The sequence below is a fragment of the Dipteris shenzhenensis genome, chromosome 10 (genome assembly GCF_047967505.1).
Source record: "Dipteris shenzhenensis isolate YYH24624 ecotype China chromosome 10, Dip_SZ_1.0, whole genome shotgun sequence".
In the NCBI taxonomy this organism is placed as follows: domain Eukaryota; kingdom Viridiplantae; phylum Streptophyta; class Polypodiopsida; order Gleicheniales; family Dipteridaceae; genus Dipteris; species Dipteris shenzhenensis.
The window spans coordinates 12,401,889-12,420,504 of NC_141605.1; the positions used below are offsets into that span (position 1 = coordinate 12,401,889).

Sequence of the window (18,616 nt, forward strand, 5' to 3'; positions counted from 1 at the left end):
CAAAAATATCTCATATCTGCGTCTATCGAGCTGTCTCGCATTGCGGTGGGGGGCGCGTCCTCCTCGCTCTGGACTCTCTGGGCTATGTCTAGAGTGACCCCTCGTCTTTGTTGGTCTCCCTCGAGGAAAGCTGTGATAGGTCGGACCTCAATAGAGTGTACTTTGGGGGCTCTTTGTCGTACATGTGGCCTCCGCGCCCCTCTCTCGACGGTACTGTGCCAGCTGCTGCTCTAGACTGCTCTCATATCGGCTAGCTCCTCTACCTCCACTCCACTGTCCGGGGCTAACTCAAATATATAGAAGTTTGTGACGTGCATGTAGATACGAGACGAAGAGAGAGGGTGTAGGTACAAGACGAGTCGATAGAGTAGTCACGTCAAAACTTAGATAAGATATGAAAACACAAGTACAAAGTACTTGTACCTAGACCTAGGACTAAGTGTCCTAGGTGTCACATAGGACTAAGTGTCCTATGTGGCCTAAAAGGCACTAGCACTATAAGTTCCTACACTTATGCCTCCTCCAAGAATGTGTTTAATCTTATCCCTACAAGGCACATACCATGGCCTATAGGGCCTCACTAGAACCACTAGAAGATGGCCTACAAACCCCCCTCCATGGAATGGGCTGAAGTACCCTGGAAATGTCTCAGAATACCTGGTAGTTTCTGGTCATGGTGGCACATGTTCATCCAAAAGGATATAGCCACCTATGAATGTACAAGGAATGTTAGATTATGTAACAAAGGGAACCAAGTGTAAAGCCTGTCGGAAGATTTTAAACTTGGGACGAGGAAGTGCCTTTGTAAACATATCTGCGATGTTGTCCTTTGTGGGAAGATAGGACAACTCTATGTCTCTTGCTGACAACCGCTCCCAAACATAATGATAGTGAACTTAAATATGCTTGGTACGCGCATGAAACACTGGGTTACGCGCAATGGCCAAAGCACTCTGGCTGTCAGTATAGACAATAGTGGAGGATGTCTGGCGAATACCAAGATCTGTAAGTAACTGTTGAAGCCAAACACACTCTACTGTAGCGGTGAAAGCTGCCCTGTACTCAGCCTCACAGCTAGACGTGGCAACTGTCGGTTGCTTCTTGCTGAGCCAAGAAATACATGAATTTTCAAGCAAAAAACAATTGCCAGTATGTGACACTCTGGTGTCGGAACATCCTGCCCAGTCACTATCCGTGTAAGCATGCATGGTAAGTGAACCCTGATCACCATAGAAGAGGGCTAAATCTTGAGTGCCTCTGAGATATCTGAAGACTCTCTTCACTGCCTGCCAATGCTGTGAACTGGGCATGTGCATGAATCTGCTGAGCTGAGATACTGCATATTGCAAGTCAGGTCTGGTGTGACATAAATAAATAAGGCATCCAACAGCCTGCTGATAAAGAGTGATATCACATGGTGGGCTCCCATCATGAGCTGAGAAATTGAAGCCAGGGTCCACTGGAGTAGAGATTGGCTTGCAATCCTCAAACTGAAAAGGATCAAGGAGCTGTCCAATATACTTGGACTGAGACATCATGATACCCCCCTCAACATGAGCAAATTGAATGCCCAAATAATAATGGAGTTGTCCCATGTCTGACATGTCAAAAATCTGCTGCAAATCAGCCTTGAAGGCTGCAATTTGCTGAGTATCTGGGCCCGTGATAAGCATATCATCCACATATAAAATCAGCACTAAAAAATCAGATCCACTCCCATGGAAATAAAGAGTGGGTTCTGTGGGACTATTCTGAAAACCAAGGGATAGTAAGTGTGCATGAATTTTGGCATACCATGCCCTTGGTGCCTACTTCAAACCATAAAGGGCTTTTCTAAGCCGGCATACCTTATTATCAGAATTAACAACCTCAAAGCCAGGAGGTTGTGTGACATAAACTTCTTCCTGCAGATCCCCATGAAGAAAAGCGGTCTTGATGTCAAGTTGGTGCACTTGCCAATGATGATGGGCTGCAATGGCAATGACACATCGAATGGTAGTAATCCTGGATGTGGAAGCAAATGTCTCCTCAAAGTCAATGCCTTGTTGTTGGGCATACCCTTTTGCAACAAGACGGGCTTTGTATCGATCTATGCTGCCATCAGATTTCCTTTTTAATTTGTAGACCCACCGCGTTCCAATGGCATGCTTGCCAGGTGGGAGATCTACTAATTCCCATGTGTCATTTTTGGCAATAGATTGTAACTCAGCTTTCATTGCATCCATCCACTCTTTGCTGTCAAAAGCATCTTTATGGCACAAAGGCTCTTCATTGCAAGCTGTAGCAAGGAGTGCAAACTCAAGAAAGTGACCATGCTGTCTATTCCCTGATCTTGTCCGGGCAGCAAAAGGCTGATCTTGTTTGCTGTCCCTCAATGTGTCAAGAAGCCATTTGGGAACTTGCCTTTGCTGTCTATTGACAGCTCTTTCTTCAATGACTGCATCATGAGTAATGGGATCATTTTGTGCCAGAAGAGAAACCTGCAAATCAGCATGAGGTTGGGGGTGATTATTGCTTAGTGGAGGGCTTGTAGGAGGCTCATGTTGTTGCTCAAAATCCTCCTCTGATGATGGCAGAGGTAACCAAGATTCAAAGGCATCAAACATGTCAACATCTGGCTTTGCTTTGCAGTCCACAAGAGGAGAAGCTGAATGTTCAGCAAAGATAACATCTCTACTGACAATAATCTTCCCAGTATTTGGTTGATATAACCGATACCCTTTGCTCTCCTGGCTGTAACCAATGAATATGCATTTGATTGCCTTGTCATCAAGCTTATGTCTCAGCTGAGATGGAACATGAACATATGCAAGAGACCCAAAAACTTTCATGTGTGAAAGTGAAGGCTTCCTGCCTTTCCATGCTTCATAAGGTGTAATAGTCTTTAATGCCCATGTAGGTGATCTATTCAGCACATAGTTGGCACACATTACTGCATCAAGCCAAAATTTATTGGGCAAAGACTTGGCCTTAAGCATGCATCTGGCCATCTCCATTGTAGACCTGTTTTTCCTTTCAGAAACAGGATTCTGCTGAGGAGTGTAAGGAGTAGTGCATGAGCGAATAATGCCCGTGAGGATAGGAATGCATCAAACTCCTTTGACATATACTCACCCCCCCTATCTGTGTTGAGGGTGACAAGCTTGCATCCTGATTTATTCTCAACCATATTCAGCCATCTCTGAAAGCATAAGAAAACTTCAGATTTGGCCCTTAAAGGATATACCCAGCAATACCTTGTGAAATCATCAATGAGAGTCATGAAATACTTGTATCCTCCAATGGCATTTGTCTTCATTGGGCCACAGACATCACTGTGTACTAGCTGCAATTTCCTTTGTGAGAGTTTTGGACAATTCTTTTGAAAAGGAAATGGATGCATCTTACCCAAAAGACAACCCTCACACACATGTTTGGAAACTGTGTGAGTTTGAGGTACATCATTTGCCATCTGCTGTGAATGTAGCTTTGCAAGAGCTCTATAATTGAGATGGCCCATTCACTCATGCCAAAGATGAGTTTCAGCAAGCTGTGAATCTGAAATAGCCAATGCTTCAATAGAAAGTGCAGCTGAATGATGATCAAGGTGATAAAGCCTTTTTTGCAAAGTGCCAGTGAGAACTATGGCATTGTCATCATGAAGATCATATACTAGGCATCTGTAGCCATCAAAAATTACTCTGAAACCTGAAGTAGCAATTGCTGAAATTGAAATCGAGTTGACTTCAATGCTAGGCACAAAAAGAACATTTGTCAGAGTGACAGGATGGCTGGAAATGGATGTGAGCTGCACATCTCCAACTCCTTTTACAGCATATGAAGCATTATTGGCACATGTACCCCCTCGAGGTGCATCGGCTAGAGAATGAAACAATTGTGTGCAAGATGTGACATGCTTGGAAGCACCACTATCAAAGTACCAGGACTGAGCATCATTAGCAGTAAATAGTGCATTAGCTTTGGAGGGATCAAATGAGCAATGAACAGCCCATGCCCAATCATCCTGAAGAGCATGTGCATGTGAAGCATCTGCTGGCTCATGGGATTCAATGGCATGTGAGGCATTAACTGCCAATCCTGCTTTCTTTTTCTCCGAAGCAATGCGCTTCTTGCATTCTGAAATGTCATCCTAGGCTTGCGACAATAGTTGCATCTTTTCTTCTTTCCCTTATCTGCTGTATTTTTAGATGCATGGGAGGAATTGCAGCTGCTATGCGTTGAAGAATTGCAGCTGCTGTGCGCAGATTTTGGCTTGCCCATAGGCTTGGAAGCCTTGCCTCTTCCTGTCTGCTGTGAAGCAAATCCATGATCAGGAATAATGGCTTGTCTGTTAGCTCTACTTTGCTCTTCCTGCAAAAGCAAAGTAACTAGCTGGTCAAAAGAATAGTGGTATGGATTACCCATGGCCACTAATCGAAGGGTTGTAGCAAATCCTTGATATGTATCTGGCAGTCCATTCAATGTGGTACTGACAAGTGTGAATTTGGCACCACCTCATCAATGTTGGCAAGCTGTTCTATGAGGTCCTTGACCTTTGTCAAATATGCATCCATTGACTTACTATCATTCATATTCACTTCCTGTAATCACCCTCTCAAATATGCAACACGAGCTTCATTGCGAATCTGATATAGAGAAGCCAATTTATCCCAAGAATCCTTTGCTGTCCTGCAAGACCGGATGTGTGGAATAATGATTCTCTTGCATGATAAAGCAATGCATGAATGTGCATTTGCATCTCTTGCATCCCATCTTGACTGTTCTTGAGTTGGAAGAGCAGCAACAAGAGTGCTAGAGGAAGAGGCATCAGGAGGAGTACCCCCTGCAGAAGAACCAGCAGTAGAAACAACCACTGAAGGATTGGCTGGCCTCAGATCAGCCCCAGAAACAATATTCCACAAATGCTTTGCAACAAGAATATGTTTCATGAGATAAGATCACATCGGATAGTTGGTGCCATCGAACTTATCATCTTCACGAAGAACTCCAAATAAATCTTGATTGTTTCCAGCCATAGCAATTGTGATAACGTGTAAAAGACTTGAAAACCCAAAAGCCTCAAGGCTATCACTGCAAAAAGCTTGCTGTCCCAAAAAATGACAGCAAATATCTGCAAATTTCTGACCCAAATCAAAGGGCAAATGCAGATCTGACCCAAATGTGACTGTGACAGGCAATGTTCACTGCAAAAACAGCAAATTTGGCAAAAGCCCCAAATTTATTGAGGGCAAATAGGCCAAAAAGAGGGCAAATTCAGAAAAGCCCCAAATTTTGCTGAAATTTTTGTAAATGTGACCCAATGTATGCAAATTTGACTCAATGTCCTGCAAATGTAACTTAATGTCGTGCAATCTGACCCAATGTACTGCAATTTAAACAAGAAATTGCAGACTAAATCCCAAAACTCCAATATTCTTGCAAGAAATTGCAATCAAAGGAGGTGAAAGGAAATGAAAACCCCAAATTTGCCAATGTCCTGCAAAATCCCCAAATCTGCAAATGTTTGTAGATGACTGCAGTGAGACCAAGAACCTGATTCAAGCCAATACCAAGACAGGTACGGAACCTGTGGTGAAGCTGTACGGAATACCCAGATGAAGTACAAGTTGTACGATTGAAGATACGTGTGTACGGGAAGTTGATACAGACTGCTGACGATTGAAGGTACGGTGTAAGTACTTTGTGCTCCTACGCAGGTACAGTCGTACAGCATAGGTACCTTGTATGGCGAAGGTATATGAAACGGCGTACGGTACGGCGTACGAAAGAGCGCGATGTACGGATGGAGTACGGTGCAGCGTACGGAAGAGCGCGATATACGGATGAAGTACACGCAGTGTACGATACACGTACGACGATGCAGGTACAGCGATGCAGTTCTGCTTACGTAAGGACTGTACGGCGCATATCCTGCTGATACCACTGAATGTACGAACAGGTTGTGAATGTGTCGACCAGCAGGGCAGAAAACTCCCAATGAGCAAATGGAAGACTCGGGGGCTGAGGAGAGCTGGAAGAGTAGAGCAATACGTGCTCTGATACCACTGTAGAAGAGAGAGAGTGCAGGTACAAGACGAGTCGATAGAGTAGTCACGTCAAAACTTAGATAAGATATGAAAACACAAGTACAAAGTACTTGTACCTAGACCTAGGACTAAGTGTCCTAGGTGTCACATAGGATTAAGTGTCCTATGTGGCCTAAAAGGCACTAGCACTATAAGTGCCTGCACTTATGCCTACAAGGCACATACCATGGCCTATAGGGCATCACTAGAACCACCAGAAGATGGCCTACAGTGCGGCTGTGCCCGGTCACCCTCTATGTCCTGTAGTGGTCTGACCATCCCCTGCTGCTCTTTGATCTGTCGTAGAAGCGCCTCCTTGTGTCGTCGTATCTCCATCAGATAAAGCTCGATACAGACTTGGTCATGGAAATGGATTAGTCGTGACAAAGGACTGAAGCCATTCCCCACTAGGTAGAGACAGTGGTGGCGTCCCTGAATCTCGTAGCAGGCTGGGCAAACACAAAGAAAATGCTCCTCTGTCTCAACCGCCCTTAGCGTACAAAGCGTGCAGATCTGCTGCTCTCTAGGTATGCCCGTTGCTCTCCCTGCCTCAATCCTCAGCTGATGGGATGAAACCCGCATCTGACCAATGGCAATCCTCAGTGCATGAGATACTCCTCTATCCTCGAGATATTGGGGTCTGATAATGAATCCCTCCTCTGATACTCTCAGGAAGTGGTCGTGATAAAACTAGGTCTTGGTGGGGAGTTCCTGGTCCTCCCCCCAAGTCCGGGATGTGTGAAGCTAGAGGAGGTCTAACTGTATAATACGGTTGATCTCATCTCGTGGGATTAACTCAGGAGGTGCATTCATGTTGTACTGAAAGGGTGGAAGCGTATCCATCTGGATACTGTGCCTGGCAAGCCATGTAGATATGCGTGCATACCATGTGTCTGCCCTGCTCTCTGCGAGTCGTCTGGATGACTCTAGGGCCAACCTCGGAAGTCTCCAATACCATCATGTAAATATCCTAAGTCAAAGTACAGTTGACCATTTATTTGATCATAATTAAAGAGTTTCCATATGTGTTAATTATGGTCAAAGAGTTATTTTAATGGTCAGAGAATTGACTACGGTCAAAGATACTTGACTCTGGTCAAGTGAACTTGACTTCGGTCGAGGAGACTTGGTTTATTACCAAGAGGGTTAACTACGGTTAACCATAGAACCATAGAGCTAACTACGGTCAGAGAGTGTTGACTTCGGTCAACGAGACTTGGCCTGCGCCAAGAGGGTTAACTACGGTTAACCAAGATGTGCCAACTTCGGTTGGAGAGACTTGACTATAATTAAGGCGCCTCGCCCTTGGTCAAAGCCCCTTAATTATGATCAAGAGCGTTGACTTCGGTCAACCAGAGAATAAATATATTTGTTGTGTGCACGTGTTCAGTGGGGACGCCCACCGTGACTAGAATTAGTTCACAGTGTATTGTTTGCATGCAAGCGCTAACAATTAATGGGTGCCATGGTGGTGCGCTTTAATTAATTGTTGCAGGTACTAGGAAGAGTTATTTTCCTAAGCAAGAGTCTAGGAGGCGGTTTGCGTCACCAAGTGCTTCAAAGACTCCAGAGTTGCCCTTAGTGGCATGTAATTAGGAAAGTAAAGTAGAAATTGACAAGTGGCTTGTTAAGGGGAGCCTGAGAGCTCATGTAATGAATTATTATTCACGTTTGAATTATGTGTGAACAGCTCTACGCTGAACGATGTACTCCATCTTCTCTCAAGTAATAAAATCCTTCGGGGGGGGGGGTCTAGCCCAACTGTTGTCATGGGCCCTAGTGTCTCTGTTGAGAGAGGGAGAGTAAATGGGAGTATCCTTGCTGTATTTTTACAAGAGAGAGGCTTCATAGAGTAAATGGGAGTATCCTTGCTGTATTTTTACGAGAGAAAGGTTTCATTGGTATCAGAGCATGGTCACACAATTTTCTTAAACCGTGACGATCCAAGAAGGTTTGTGGGCGTGAAGATGTTGGGTGATTAGAAGATCATTGGAATTGTCGATACTCTAATTTGGTTGCCTGCTAGATGCACTAGTGGTAGAGGCTAACGGGGTTTTGAAGCTAACAAAGGAGAACAAGGTCCGGTGAAGTGGCTCTGTGAATGCACAAATGCCATGGCTGATGAACAAAATCGAGGGCTCATGCAAAATTTACATAGGAGCAGTCCGTTGGATTAACAGAGCTAGATGGCACAATGAACGTATTCGTTCAAGGTTATCTAAGATGCTCTCACGCGTGGTAGTTATCCTCCCACACGTAGGTGTATGCTTGACGGGAAACGGCGTCAGAAAGAAATCTTCACGTGCAGCAATGCTTTCAGGTGGATGTACATGGCGTTGGTGCGACGAGATTCGACGGGATTCGCACATGAAATGACACCATGAAGAATTTTCGATGCTTGAAGATTTGATTGCAAGTCAATTCGACTAAGAAACCTTACGCAAACGCATGATTCTAGGTAGAAGCGCACAGCTTTCGACTTGCGTGCATGGGGTGCTTGGTGACGGCCTCCGTTGTGCTACTAGAAGAATTTTTGATGCTTGAAGATTTGATTGCAAGACAATTCGACTAAGAAACCTTACGCAAATGCATGATTCTAGGTAGAAGCGCACAGCTTTTGACTTGCGTGCGTGGGGTGTTTGGTCATGGCCTCCGTTGTGCTACTAGCTAGGCGCTTACAAGGTTCACCCAGATGCTGACGCGGCAACTGCCAACAAGGTGATGATGTGGGCCTGACGTGACACGTGGCAGACAGCGCAACCAGTGATGTGGCGCTGATGTGGCAGGCAGCTAGGTCAGCAGTGATATGGCATATGCCTACTCGGAGCTGATGTGGTAACGACTAAAGAGGGAGGTAAATCTGTCAAGTTTATGACCTATAATGGACAATATGGCCATACAGACAAAGCATTGCAGTTCATCAGGCAGTTTGATGCTGCATTCGGTACATAAAAGTTTTCAGAATCCTCCAAGTTAAGAACGGTCAGTTTGCACTTGATAGCGACAGCTAGTGCATGGTGGAGTGCACAGACCACAGATGGGTCAGCCCCAAAGAGGTGGAAGGACTTAAAGAAAGCCTTCTACCAACAGTTTATGCCTAAACAGTTTAGAGACCATGTTCTTCAAGATTGGGACAATTTTATGGATGCAGGAGATACAGTGGATGTGTACAACCAAAAGTTTTGGGATGCTTATTTGCAAGTTGCACCTTTCAAAAAGATCTCCAAAGGAACCCAAATGAGAAAGTATAGAGTAGGTTTCAGTCCAAGAATCGAGGCAGTAGTGAATCTTTGGGGGCAAAGAACATTCAAGACCTTATTCATTCAGCTTCAGTAGCTAGTCTTGTGCCGTTACAAGATCCATCTACAGTTTTATCCTTGCATATAGGACGACGTGCTGAAAGAAAGAAAACTGATTTTTCAAAATCAGAATCCCAAGGTTGAAAAGAAAGGGTTTCAGCCTCAGGAGCCAAGGGGTACTCAGTTTTCAAAGACATATGAAGGCAAATCCCCATTCACTCCTGAACAGATAGCTGAGCTTCGCAGAGATGGGAAATGCTTTAAGTGTGGCAAAGAGGGGCATGTGGCTGTCCGGTGCCCAGAAAAGCCTTCAACTTCGAAGGGAAAAGAGGCAGAGAAGCCACAGGGACCGCAAAAGCTAATGGCAGGAGGAATTCTTGACATATTGGGTCATGTTTCAAACCCAAAAGAACGAGAATTGCTGCTATCATGGGGCAAAGTCAAAGACCAGCAAGCGCTGATTTTATTTGATCCAGGGGCTACTGATAATTTCCTATCAGAGGACCTATCCCTGAGACTGGGAATAAAGACGGAGGAGTTGGGCAGGGCTTTGGATGCCGATCAGATGTTCTCCGGGAACCCTGTGCCAGTCACTCCCTTGATAGGAAAGCTCCGTCTTCATGTACAGAGTTATGTGGATCAGGAAGACTTCTTCATTTCTCCACTGAAACAACATGATGTAGTCTTGGGTATGCCTCGGTTTCATTGCAAGGCAGTGAAATTGACTCTTCTTGAAAGAGTGCTGGAGTTTGTACATAGGGGCAAAGTATATCGTGTGGTTGCTAGGAATAGAGGGGAAACTATTCCCATTGTATCAAATAGTTCTGTTGGAAAAGAAATAAAGTCTGCAGTTTCAGCTTACATGATTTTTGTAAAAGAGAGAGATGTGGAAATGCATGCTGAAACAAGTGAGGCAGATCAGAATAAATTTCAGTTTATTGAAAATTTTAAAGATTTTTGCCAGGCGAGCTACCCCCTAAGAGACCTGAGGATCATGGCATAGAACTCATTCCTGGCAGCGAGCCACCCAATAGGGCCCCATACAGAGTTAGTGCAACTCAGCGAGGAGATTATGACTCAGGTACAGGACCTGTTGTCCAAGGGGTTGATTCAGCCGAGTTCTTCTCCTTTTTGTTCCCCTGTGCTGCTAGTATAGAAGAAAGATGGCTCATTCCGTATGTGTGTCGATTACCGCGCACTGAACAAAATGACCATCAAGAATAGATTTCCTATTCCGTGCATTGATGATGTGCTGGACCAGTTAAATGGAGCCTTAGTTTTCAGCAAGATAGACTTAAAGAGTGGCTATCACCAAGTGAGGATACAGCATTAGGATGTGCACAAGACAGCGTTCCGGACTACTTTTGGGTTGTATGAATATCTGGTGATGCCTTTTGGATTGACAAACGCCCCAGCTTCTTTCAATAGGATGATGGATTGTATCTTCCGACCCTACAGACAGTTCACTGGTACCTTCTTCGATGACATAATTGTCTTTTCTAAGTTCGAAGAAGAGCACAAGGAACATCTTGCTATAGTGTTTCAAGAGCTGAGAAATCATCAGCTCTATGCAAACAGCAAGAAAAGTGATTTCTTCTTGGAAGAAATCCATTACTTGGGGCATATAATATCCAAGAATGGGATACAGATGGATCCAACAAAGATCCGTGCCATTCAGGAATGGCTAGAGCTGAAAACTGTGCATGAAGTTCAAAGTTTCCTAGGTCTGTGTTCTTACTACAGAAAATTTATTAGGCATTTTGCGGATATAGCCACTCCACTCCACTCCACGATCTTACTAAGAAAAATGCAGCTTTTAGATGGGGAATTCCTCAAAAGACAGCCTTCACCACTCTCAAGGAGAGACTGACTACAGAGCCAATCTTAATCGTTCCAGATTTGTATCAGCCATTTGATGTGGATTGTGATGCTTGTGGGGAATGTGTTGGGGCTGCATTGCATTAGAATGGTCATGTAGTTGCCTTTGAGAGTAGGAGACTCCGGGATGCAGAGAGATATATGGGAATCTATGAGAAAGAGTTATTGGCTGTAATCCATGCCATCCATACATGGAAGCATTATCTTTTGGGTGCAGATTTTACTGTTAAAACAGATCACCAAAGTTTGAGATACTTTCTAACTCAGACAAAACTTTCCGAGAAGCATATGAAATGGGCAAATATGCTGTCAATGTATCATTTTCAGATTGTCCATACCCCAGGAATTCGGAACAGAGTGGCAGATGCCTTGTCCCGAAGACCCCAGGTCAATAATGTGACTATTGCTTATCATCAGGACCTGGAAGGCATGAGGGAGCAATATGCTAATGATGTAGATTTTGGTGAGATTTTACAGCAAATGCAAGAGGGGCAGTCTACCAGTCACTATTCCTTGAAAGATGGGTATCTAATGAAAGATGACTGCCTATGCATCACCCAAGAGATGAGGAAAAAGATTTTGGAGGAATGCCATGTACCTCCTTATGTTGGACATAGAGGAATTACAGCAACAACTCTACTAGAGAGGTATTTCTTTTGGCCAGGAATGCGAAAAGATATACATTAGTTTGTAACTGAATGCCTTACGTGTCAGAAAGTAAAGTATGATAGATGGAAGGCACCTGGCCTACTTATGCCTCTTCCTCTGCCTCAGGCACCGTGGGAAAGTATTACAATGGACTTCATTTTTGATTTGCCAAGATCAAAGTTAGGGAATGATGGGATTTGAACTATCATTGATAGATTTAGCAAGCAAGCTCATTTCATTCCGGTTCGCAAAACCATAAAGGCAGATCATATGGCTAAGCTTTTCATGGCACAAATCCTTAAGCATCATGGTGTGCCTAAGTCCATTGTCAGTGATTGAGATCCCATAATGACCAGTCTATTCTGGAGAGCTTTATTTGATAACATGGGGACGAATCTGAATTTTCTTCTTCTTTCCATCCCCAGACAGATGGTCAAAGTGAAGTAGCAAATTCTACAGCATTGGATATGTTGAAATGCTACGTGGGTGACGAAGGTTCAGACTGGGAAAAGTACCTACCAATGGTAGAGTTTGCTTACAATAATACAGTACGCAGCTCTACAGGGAAAGCCCCCTTTGAGGTCATTTATGGGAAGGTGATTCTGCCACCTATCCCTAGGACCAAGGATGAAATATTTGCAGCTGATCAGTTTTTGAGAGACCTCCAGACAGCTTACAGCCAAGTCCGGTCAGCAATTGAGAGGTCTCAAGAGAAACATAAAAGAGTTGCAGATAAGCATAGGAGACAGTTAAATCTCAAGGAAGGGGATTGGGTACTTTTGAACTTCGAGAAAGCTAGGCTCCGTAAGTTTAAAGGCAAACAGAAAGTGCATGCAAAGTTATCTCCCAGATACTATGGCCCTTTCAGGGTTACAGAAAGAATAAATAAGGTTGCATACAGGTTGGCAAGAGCATTGGAGGATTCACAATGCATTCCATGTGAGTCTTCTAAAGAAATTCCAGGGGCCAGAGCCTACAGAGCCAGTGTCAGAGGATCCACCAGAAGTGGATGAGCTGGAGGAGGTCCTTCAGCTAGAACAGATTGTGTACCATACTGTACGCAAAGGCCCTTAGGGCAAGGAGTTTTACAGGTATCTTGTAAAATTCAAGAATTATACGGCATTAGATGCCAAGTGGATGGATGAAGACATGTTGTCCGATCATCCACAGCTTTTGGATGTTTACAAGGAAGCTTTTCAATTGAGGTCAACTGAATAGAAGCCGAGGGGATGTCACCATCATGTAAATATCCTAAGTCAAAGTACAGTTGACCATTTATTTGATCATAATTAAAGAGTTTTCATATGTGTTAATTATGGTTAAAGAGTTCTTTTAATGGTCATAGAATTGACTACGGTCAAAGATACTTGACTCTGGTCAAGTGAACCTGACTTCGATCGGGGAGACTTGGTTTATTATCAAGAGGGTTAACTGCGGTTAACCAAAGAACCACAGAGCTGATGGCGGTCAGAGAGTGTTGACTTCGGTCAATGAGACTTGGCATGCGCCAAGAGTGTTAACTACGGTTAACCAAGATGTGCCAACTTCGGTTGGAGAGACTTGACTATAATTAAGGCGCCTGGACCCTTGGTCAAAGCCCCTTAATTATGATCAAGAGCGTTGACTTCGGTCAACCAGAGAATAAATATATTTGTTATATTTGTTATGTGTGCACATGTGTTCAGTGGGGACGCCCACCGTGACTAGAATTAGTCCACAGTGTATTGTTTGCATGCAAGCGCTAACAATTAATGGGTGCCATGGTGGTGCGCTTTAATTAATTGTTGCAACTAGGAAGAGTTATTTTCCTAAGTGCTACGGGAGCCTAAGAAGAGTCTAGGAGGCAGTTCGCGAGACCAAGTGCTTCGAAGACTCCATAGTTGCCCTGAGTGGCATGTAATTAGGAAAGTAAAGTAGAAATTGACAAGTGGCTTGTTGCCAAGAAGGGGAGCCAGAGAGCTCATGTAATGAATTATTATTCATGTTTGAATTATGTATGAACAGCTCTACGCTGAACGATATACTCCTTCTTCTCGTAAGTAATAAAATCCTTCCGGGGGGGGGTCCATCCCGACTGTTGTCCTGGGCCCTAGTATCTCTGTTGAGAGAGGAAGAGTAAATGGGAGTATCCTTGCTGTATTTTTACGAGAGAAAGGTTTCATAGAGTAAATGGGAGTATCCTTGCTGTATTTTTACGAGAGAGAGGTTTCATTGGTATCAGAGCATGGTGACACAATTTTCTTAAACCGTGACGATCCAAGAAGGTTTGTGGGCATGAAGACGTTGGGTGATTACAAGATCATTGGAATTGTCGATACTCTCTACGTGAATGCACAAATGCATGGCCGATGAACGAAATCGAGGGCTTAGGCAAAATTTACACAGGAGCAGTCCGTCGGCTTAACAGAGCTAGATGGCGCAATGAACGTATTCGTTCAAGGTTATCTAAGATGCTTTCACGCGTGGTAATTATCCTCCCACACGTAGGTGTATGCTTGACGGGAAACAGCGGCAAAGAAAGAAATCTTCACGTGCAGCAATGCCCTCGTGTGAGTCATGCCTGGGCTGCATGTTTCATCGTGAAGATGGGTCCTATGAAGATTGCTCCCAAATGTGTATGACTGCACTATGTCCACTGGTTCACCACGATAGATAAAAGTGAGTCGGTTAGTCACTGCTCGTGAGGTGTTGATGATCAGAACCTTAGTTTTCCCAAGGTTGACCATCAGATCTCTCTCTGTGCAAAACACCTCTAAAGCCTCCAGATCTCTCTGTAGCCCCTCCGCTGAAGAGGATATAAGGACTATATCATCAGCATATAACAATATTTGTATGAGGAGATCCCCTAGTAATGAGCCCTTGCTACCTAGGCGATCTATGAAAGATGTGATCTCATCAATGTAGAATCCAAAAAGAGGCGGTGACAGAGGGTAGCCCTGCTTCACCCCAATGGTGCTCTCGACCCAATCTGATAGGCCGCCTGGGGCATGGACCCTGCCTTTGACTAACTTATATAAGCTCATCACACCCCAAATCAGCATCTCCTATAGCCTCCTGATCCTGTGGTATCATGGAACAGTGTCGAAGGCCTTTCGAAAGTCTACGAAGCATGTGTATACTCTCTGATGTCTGGACCTCGCCTCCTCAATAATAGCCCTCAAAGTAAAAATGTGGTCTAGAGTAGAGTGCTGCCTGCCAGTGTGTGGGCAATCATGAGGTTGCAATAGTTCCCGATGTCCATGGGGTCTCTTGCTTTGTGTATCGGTACGATTGTAGTGGTGCTCCACGCTGGTGGGAAGCCGGTGATAAACTGCAAGGTTAAACATATGTGCAAGGATTGGTGTTAGGACTTCCTGCCCATGTGCGAAGTGCTATGTCCGAAGGCCTTCGTGATCCTAAGCGGTGAAGCACAGCCGGCACATTCTGCGTAGTGAATAGATGACAAGTAGCGGGCTTGGGCATAGTGGACATGTCTGGCGGTGTTTGCCTCGGGACATCATAAGGAGCATGCATAAGTGTGTCACACGCCCGGATCGGTGATGGGGATGGGTGGCTTTCCCTCCGCGAGGAATCCGCACCCAGTGGTTGGGTCTCCTCCGTGAAATGATCTGATGATCTCTTCCATCCTATGTGTGAGGAAGGTGTTGAGACTAGGCATCTCCAGGGGTGGCTGGCCGACCAGCTCCCACGCAGCAAGGGGGGCCAGAGGGGGTAGGCTGGCCGACCAGCCAGGCTTTGGCCGACCAGCTGGTCGGCCCAGTTGGCTGACCGACCAGGCTGGTTGGTCTAGGCCATCTGGCCGAACCCCCTGGCCTTCCCTATAAAAGGGACTCCCTCCCTTTCACATCCCTCACTTGTCCCTGCAGCTCCTCAAGGCTCATGTACACAGCCTGCTCCTGACCATCCTCATCAGAGCCTCCTCTCAGCTACTCAGTTGGCTGCCCACGCTCCCGCAGCAGATCTTCCCTCTTCAGGGCTCCTGCCTCCTCGTTTCAGGCCTCTACAGTTCCCTTTGTTCCAAGGTTCCTGCCTCTTCACCCAGGCTCCTTCAGCCTCCTCTTTTCTAGGCTCCTGCCTCCTCGGTTCAGGCTCCTCTAGCCTCTTCGCTCCCAGGCCCCTGCCTCTTCGCTTCAGGCTTCTCCTGCCTCCGTGCTCTCAGGCTGCAGCCTTCTTGTGCCCCTTTCTTCTGCTTCAGCTCAGCCCCTTCTGCAGCCTCCTTGTGCTCCCTTTCCTCTGCTTCAGTACAGCCTCTCCTGCAACTCCTGTTTCCTATCTTATTCAAGATACCTTGTATTTCAGTTGCTGCCCTGGTTTAGGGGCTGAGTTACAGCAGATCAGTTGTGGCACACTTTGTTATCTCTAGTGTTCTCTGTGTGGTTCTATAATTTTAATATGGTATCAGAGCACCAGAATACTCTCTGATCTTGGAACTCCTGTATTGATGAAGTTGAAGAAGCTTGTCCTCGTCAGCAACTCTCTTTCCCACTGACTATAGAGCTCTCTTCTTCCCCCCTATATATATTTTTTTGCTGCCTGTCGGCAGCCCTGTTCTAGACCTTGATCTGTTCACCAGCCCCGTTCTCTTCAGCCCCTGGTTGCTGTCCACTCCCTGGTTTCAGTTATGGCTGATGAAACAAAGGATTCTACTCCGGATCTTCGCGTTCCCCCTATGTCCAATTTCTTTCTAGAGTCTGACCCTATGCAGATTATGTCACTGGGGGGAGCCTCGTACTACATGCTCCTTGTTGATGACTTCAGTCGCTATTCTTGGATCTATTTTCTTTCCCAGAAGGATCTGGCTTTCAGTCGTTTCCAGACCTGGCTAGCCATGGTGGAAAAAGAATCCAACCACTCCCTCAAAATTCTTCGGGCTGATAAGGGTGGTGAGTTCACCTCTCTCGAGTTTGATCGGTTCTTGAGTAGTCATGGTGTCAAACGGGAATTTGCCAACACAGGTACCCCTTCTGATAATGGTGTGGTTGAACGTAAACATCGTACCGGCGTTGAAATGGCTCGGACCATGCTAACTCACAGTCAACTCCCTCAGTCTCTCTGGGCCGAGGCCATGATGACCGCCATCCATACTCTTAACCGCTCTCCGACATCAGCAGTCCGAGGCATGACCCCTTATCAGGCTTACTATGGATCTAAGCCCGATGTTTCCCATTTTCGGGTATTTGGCTGTGATGCTTATGTTCATATTCCTAAATCTGATCGTGGAAAGCTTGATCCTAAGTCCCACAAGCTATTGTTCGTAGGCTACAACTCCGTCTCCACTGGATATCGCCTCTATGATCCTCGTCGCCGCATTATCTCCGTGAGCAGGGATGTCCTTTTCGACGAGCAGGTCCTTCTGCCATCCTCCGACTCTCCTCCTGTTCTTGGAGATCCGTCCGATGCCCCGGAGCCCTCTCTCCCTCCACCTGCCTCGTCCCCCGTTACATCACCTCCTATTTTCTCTCCTCCGCCTCCTTCTCCGGCTCTACTCTCGTCTGCTCCTCCTTTGGAACCCCGCTCGGTACGTGTTCCGCGATGGCTCATTGATACTCTCCGCTCCTCCGGTCTTGCGGATCCCTACTCCGAACCACACCTTGATGATGGGCCTCGTCGCTCTCATCGCCATCCCCCACCGTCCTCTTCTGATCCCCTCCATGTCAATTACGCCCTTATGTCTCGCATCCTCGCCACTCGCGAGCCCACTACCGTTCCTCAGGCTCTGGCCCAGCCTCATTGGAAACAGGCTATGAAAGCGGAAATTCAGCTTCATACCTTCATCATTCTTTATGTGGATGATCTAATCCTTACTGGGAGTCATACCAATCATATCCTTGCCATTAAAGTTGCTCTTCAAACTGAATTTGAGATGACGGATATGGGCCTTCTCCATTTTTTCTTGGGTCTTGAGATTTGGCAGACTAAGAGGGGGTATTTTGTCTCTCAGCAACGCTATGTTCACAAGCTCCTCGAAACTTTCCACATGGCTGACTGTCGGCCCATCACTTCTCCCATGGATCCCAACTCTAAACTCTCTGCTTCTGGGTCCACTGCTTATCCTGATGCCTCCCTCTACCGCCAGCTTGTTGGTTCTCTTCTCTGGCTACTTAACACTCGACTGGATCTCGGCTTCTCTGTCGGCACCCTCAGTACCTTCATGCAAACCCCTTCGCTTTCTCATTGGCAGGCTGCTCGACGTCTCCTCCACTATCTTCAGGGGACCTCTACTTTTGGGCTCCTATATACTGCCGGTGGTTCCTCTCCTTCCCCGCTCACTCTCCGAGGTTGGAGTGACTCCGATTGGGCTGGTGACCCCGATTCTCGCTGCTCTACCACGGGCTATGTTTTCTCCTTTGGCTCTGCGGCTATCTCCTGGTCCAGTAAACGCCAACCCACGGTCGCCCTATCTTCCACCGAGGCTGAATATCGGGCTATGTGTAGTGCCACCTGTGAGGCTGTGTGGCTTCGGCGCCTTCTTCTCGATTGTGGTTTTCAGCAACTCGCTCCTACCACACTTTTTTGTGACAATCAAAGCTGTATTGCCCTTGCTCGCAATCCGGTTTTCCATGCTCGGACAAAACACATTGAAATTCAGTACCACTACACGCGAGAGAAGGTTCTTGACGGTACCATTTTGCTCCTCTTCAGCACCACTTCCGACAACGTCGCCGACATATTTACCAAACCTGTTTCCCCTCCCCTTCTCCAACGTCATACCAGCTCTCTGGGTCT

The 18,616-nt window shown here is 45.9% G+C and overlaps 1 protein-coding gene across 1 annotated transcript in view; it reads left to right on the forward strand.

Annotated features, from left to right (window-relative positions):
• SRFR1 (Tetratricopeptide repeat (TPR)-like superfamily protein) overlaps nucleotides 1-18,616 on the forward strand; it is a 79,867-nt gene that overhangs the window by 8,985 nt on the left and 52,266 nt on the right. The window lies entirely within an intron of this gene.